This window comes from Balaenoptera acutorostrata, chromosome 14, assembly GCF_949987535.1.
Source record: "Balaenoptera acutorostrata chromosome 14, mBalAcu1.1, whole genome shotgun sequence".
Classification (NCBI taxonomy): Eukaryota; Metazoa; Chordata; class Mammalia; order Artiodactyla; family Balaenopteridae; genus Balaenoptera; species Balaenoptera acutorostrata.
Window position 1 is genome coordinate 85,057,092 of NC_080077.1, and position 6,279 is coordinate 85,063,370.

General features: G+C 39.5%; 1 pseudogene; it reads left to right on the plus strand.

Moving 5' to 3' along the window:
* Positions 1-4,355: 4,355 nt before the first annotated feature.
* On the plus strand, positions 4,356-5,711 carry LOC103011760 (ornithine aminotransferase, mitochondrial-like; annotated as a pseudogene).
* The last annotated feature ends 568 nt before the right edge of the window (positions 5,712-6,279 follow it).

Below are 6,279 nucleotides of genomic sequence, written 5' to 3' on the forward strand. Positions count from 1 at the left end.
TTTAGTGCTTCCCTGATCTTTTATTTCCTTAGCCCTCTCTTTGATTTTTAGCCATTTTAATATGGAGTGAGTTTGCCTGGGTCTAGTAGCACTTCTTTTGGAGAAGTCACCGTTGTTATGCCCATAGATGTTCCTTCCACCTCATCCTCTCTTTCCCCCCTTTTTGAAATGTCATTTATACACACATTAGATCATCTCACTGAGTCTCACACTTCACTTGCGTTTTCACTCCCTTTTCAGGACTTGTGATTTCTTCATGAACAATAAGGGCTGGAGCAAACACACTCAGGTGAGCTGAGATGGGGCAGAATGCCCATCACCTGTTCCAGGTGAGTCTGTAGGCTCCGTGGACCATTTGTCTGGGGATAAAAGGCTGACTTTACTGTTGGGCAACAGCTAATGATACTCTGTGGCTGAAGAGAGAGAAATTAGATGGATATCAAACAAAATGGAAGGCTCTTTACTGGAAAAAGGAATGGGGAAAAAAGGATGAGACAGGGTGCTTTTGGAGGGGGATGTATCATGTGTAGAACCTGGGTTAAGAAGAATACTAGCACTCCTATTCTATATGTAATAGTTTGCATCAACAACAAGGTCCTGCTGTATAGCACAGGGAATGCTATTCAATATCCTGTGATAAACCATAATGGAAAAGAATATGAAAAAGTGTGTATATATATATATATATATATATATATATATATATATATATGTATAACTGAGTCACTTTGCTGTACAGCAGATATTAACACAACACCATAAATCAACTATACTTTAATTTAAAAATAAATGAAAAAAAGAAGATGAATGTTAGCACTCCTGTGTTCAACCTCGCATCCTTAGTCCCGACCATGTTTTCTAGACAATTTAGTTCAGCACAGTGTCTTATCACCCCGTGCTTATCACTACCCAACTAGGAGAGAAAAGAAGAGAAGACAGATAAAGAAAGAATGCACATGTGGCACTTCATCAGTCTTCAATAATTTAGGACTGGAAAACTTTCCTAAGATTTCCTGACTGACAGCTGCTCTGCAACACATGCCCCAAGAACATGCTGGATTTTCTGCACAGCCCCTCTCCCCACTATGCACCATTTAAATGAGAGCTTTAGTTGGTAAGGGGATGGAGTGAGTGTGTGTAAGCCAGCTATTGATACTTCCCAGGTACCACTCTCTTCTCATAAAAAATGATGAGGCAAATCAGCATCTTGTAGGAGCCCGATTTGGTAGGAAAGTAAATTGATTTTCTCCTTCACTTGAATGGAAACAAAGGAGTTCTCCTGCATTCACCAAAGATATAAGACTTTCTTAGCACAATGAAGATATTCAAGTCTGATGTTTTAAAACAAACAAGAAAATAAATGAGCCTCCAAGAAAAAAAATTTTTTGATATCTGTTATAGCCGAAAAGGCACTGCACTTAGGTCTCCAAATCTCCCAGATGAGTCACTTACTAGTTTTTGGCAGAATACTTAAACACATTAAGCCTCAAACGGTACAACTGTAAAACAGACTGAGACATGCATGCAGACTCTACCTCCATTACTATTTTGTTAGGATAGTAAAGATGAGCTAATGCACACGAAAGCATTTTTTTTTTTAAAGCTTTCAGCATCGTGCTGAGGTAAGACATTATTTTTGTACTGATACCTATTATGAGAAAAATAAAAAATTAACTGAAGACCATGCTGTATGGTTATCAAAAACATTGTACTTTACAATATTTGGTTATTTTAAGGATCCCCATTGCCATGGGCATGAACATTTAATCAGTCACTGGAAGGAAAAAAATACGTCAAAAGTGCTTTGCCTAAGAAAAGCTGATAAAAGAGTCATGCCCTGTTTTCTTCTTAATCTTCCTGCAGCATCTTCCCACTCTTCCCGGCTGCATACTTTGCATACTTAAGAGTTTTAGGCCATTGAGAATATATATATATATACACACATATATTTATATATATGTGTGTGTGTATATATATATATATATATTTAATGGCATTGGTGTAACAGAAATAGATGTCATTATCATTGTTGGTAAAAATCTAACTTCAGGGCCAGAATCTGCAGGCAAACGTGCAACCAGCCAAGTAAAGCTTGGTTTGCTCCGTGACAGAAAAGGCTGCTGAATCTGCATGGGAGTCAAGAACATTCTCTCCCTCAGGACTCTTCACTTCTGCTGATACACCTCACTGGTTTGATCATTCAGACAGAATCTTTAAAACAGGAGGAATAGGAAATCATTGATACAAGAATAGAACACATGGAGGCTACCATAAAAGAAACTTAATTTTGCAGCTATTTCACATTATTGCTAATGTAGGCATGAAACAGACACACACATTTCTTGCTTACTTAGCAATGTCCTATTTTCCTTAGCTATTCTTAAAGACTGAATAAGGACACCTTTTTACATCCTTCTCCTTCTTGATTCTAAAAATACTAGGCTGAAGTAAAGTGATAGTGATAATATAAAAGTAGGTACCATTTATTGAGTGTCTGCTCTGGACCAGGCAGCTCACATACATTTTCCTAGTACGTTATGACTCTCTGGGATGATTCCAGATTGATATCATAATTCTCACTTCCAGACCAGGAAAATAAGTCTCTGAAAGGTTAAGCAATTTGATCAGGTAACACAAGTAGCAAGAAGCAGAGCGGCAAAAAGGGATCTTTTAAAAAAAATTTTTTTTTTAATTTTTTTCAGATTCTTTTCCTTTATAGATTATTTCAAGATAGTGAATATAGTTCCCTGTGCTAAATAGTAGGTCCTTGTTGGTTATCTATTTTATATATAGTAGTGTGCATCTGTTAATCCCAAACTCCTTATTTATCTCTCCACCCCCCTTCCCCTTTGGTAACCATGAGTCTGTTTTCTATGTCTGCGAGTCTATTTCTGTTTTGTAAATAAGTTCATTCATAGTATTTTTTTTAGATTCAACATATAACTGACATCATATGATTTTTATCTTTCTCTGTCTGACTTACTTCACTTAGTATGATAATCTCTAGGTCCATCCATGTTGCTGCAAATGGCATTATTTCATTAAAAGACATCTTTTGGAATGACTTCCCATTTGCTAGTAAAATCTGTTAGCTAGGTAGCAGGGCATTTGGGAGACGGGAATACTGCTTTCTTTAATTTTCTTTATAACTGAGGAATACCAGAAAATGTGTTGTTATAACCATTGACACTGAACATCTCATAATGTCCATTTTTCTGCCTTTCTTTGGAGTGGATGCAGCCAGTTTAAATTCTTTTGCACTAAAGACAGGAGTAGAGGAGATAGAGGAAGGGAAGGAAAGGGAGAAGAAGGAAGAGGGGAAAAAGAAACCTAAACGGAATTGATTTTCCCTCATTATTCCCGAGCATCATGTCATCATTTTATGCATCAATTCTAGTTGTAATTAAGATGCAGAATATAGGGGTGATTCTCTTGTGGAAAATTGTTTTATCAGTCAGGACTCTTTTAGCTGCAAGAGAAATAAAATTCAAATCAAACCAGCTTGTTGGGGACAAAGAGAGAAAGAGAGGATATTTATTTGGCTCATGTAATTGGGGCTCTACTTCTTGGTGTCAGGAAACTTTAGTTTGAATATGATACTGAAAATTTGGTACATTTCAAGGGTTTATGGGCACTAGGATATTGGTAGTTTATAGGGTGCCATGAAATGTACCCCCTTCTCAAAACCTGGGACCTAAGATCACTCTCAACAGAAAACAGTCATCCAGAATCACAGTAAAGATACTAGATCCAGGTCTGCCAGGATTGTCTGTTAGATATTAAGAGTCTTCTCAATATAAAGAAAGAGTATGTCGGAAAGGAACTGATCAGCTGTGGAAACAAAAGGAGAAAGGAGAACATTACCATTATTCATCTAAGGAGTCTCTGAGTAAGGCATGTCCTTGAACAGATACGCAGTTGTTGAGCTGCTGCTCATACAGTGGAAGGACCATGGGCGCCAGTCAGATAAACCATTCATCCTACAGATACTTCCTGTGTGCCCACTACTTCTTCTGGACAGTTAGGATGTGTCCACAAAAAAAAAAAAAAAAACAAAGGTCCCTGTCCAAGGGACTTCCCTGGCAGTCCAATGGCTAAGACTTCGCCTTCCAATGCAGGGGGTGCGGGTTCCATCCCTGGTCGGATCCCACATGCCTCACGGCCAAAAAACCAAAACAGAAACAGGCAAATGCTCAGTTGATGCTGCATGTCCTGGGCTGGCTTCCAAGGCGCCACCAGGAGTTACTGGACCCTCTGAAGACCGTCCCTGGATCTAGGGTTAAAAATCTGTATTCTAATCTGAACTGTGGGAAGAAGGGTTAGCTCATTGGTGATATTCCTACTTGAAGGACATCATGTTTTCCAAACTAGCACATTTGCAGACTGTTGCTGTCCTTAGTGGAGTTCATTCTTCAGTGGCTTCTGCTACATCTGTTGCAACTAAAAAACAGTCCAAGGCCCTCCATCCTCTGATTACGTTTTTGAACGGGAATCTAAATAGGGTGCCCACAACTACCATCCTTTACCTATAGCCCTGGAGAGAGGGAAAGGTATTTACGTATGGGATGTAGAAGGCAGAAAATATTTTGACTTTCTGAGTGCCTTCAGTGCTGTCAACCAAGGGCATTGTCATCCAAAGATTGTGAATGCTTTGAAAAGTCAGGTGGACAAATTGACCTTAACATCTAGGGCCTTCTACAATAACGTGCTTGGTGAATACAAAGGGTATGTTACTAAACTTTTCAATGACCACAAAGTTCTTCCTATGAATACAGGAGTGGAGGCTGGAGAGACTGCTTGCAAACTTGCTCGTAGATGGGGATATACCATGAAGGGGATCCCGAAATACAAAGCAAAGATGGTTTTTGCAGCTGGAAACTTTCGGGGTAGCACATTGTCTGCTATCTCCAGTTCCACAGACCCAACCAGTTATGATGGTTTTGGACCGTTTATGCCAGGTTTCGAAATCATTCCATATAATGATCTGCCTTCTCTTGAGCGTGCACTTCAGGACCCAAACGTTGCCGCGTTCATGGTGGAACCAATTCAGGGTGAGGCAGGCGTTGTTGTTCCTGATCCAGGCTACCTTGTGGGCATGTGAGAGCTCTGCACCCAACACCAGGTTCTGTTTATTGCTGATGAAATACAGACAGGATTGGCCAGAACTGGTAGATGGCTGGCTGTTGATCACGAAAATGTCAGACCTGATACGGTCCTTCTAGGAAAGGCACTTTCTGGTGGTTTATACCCTGTATCCGCAGTGTTATGTGATGATGAAATAATGCTGACCATTAAACCAGGGGAACACGGTTCAATGTAGGGTGGCGATCCACTAGGTTGCCTAGTGGCCATCACGGCCCTGGAGGTTTTGGAAGAAGAAAACCTTGCTGAAAATGCAGAGAATATGGGTATCATCTTGAGAAATGAACTCATGAAGCTACCTTCTGATATTGTAATGGCTGTAAGAGGAAAAAGATTATTAAATGCTACTGTTATTAGAGAAACCAAAGATTATGATGCTTGGAAGGTATGTCTGAGACTTCAAGATAATGGACTTCTGGCCAAGCCAACCCACGGTGATATCATCAGGTTTGCACCTCCGCTTGTGATCAAAGAGGATGAGATTCTGGAGGCCGTGGAAATCATTAACAAGACCATCTTGTCTTTCTGAGGCTGACAGTTTTCAGTGGCGCCTGGGAGCCAGCTGAAGACAGGCAGTTCATAAAGCTCTGCATTTCTGCACTTAATGCAGGCATATTCCACTTCGCCCATGTCAAGGGCTTTTTAAAAAATATATGTTTTTCAGTTCATACATAATAGAATGACATTTATAAACGTGCAGTTTGCTGCGTAACATAACTAAGAGAATGTCCTGGCATCTTATATTCGATTAAGTGTGTGTGTGTGTGTGTGTGTGTGTGTGTGCGTGCTTTCTAAGGTGAGATGCATCTCTCTATATAGACAGCCTTTTAATCAAGCCCCTCAGCATAATTTATATATGTTTTAATAATTTGCTTGCTGGTGTAAATTGTTTGTATTTGAAAAAGTTCTATGAGAGTATTGCATAGAAGATTACCTTAACCTCATAAAGTTGAATCATAATCATTGAATTTAGGAAGGATTAATGGTTAAGCTTATATAAAATACTAGATTTAAGTAAACTCCATATTGGCTAGCACCAAGATGTATTCTATGAATGTCATTACTTTGAATTAAGAATTATTGTTTAGGGGCTTCCCTGGTGGCGCAGTGGTTGAGAACCTGCCTGCCAATGCAGGG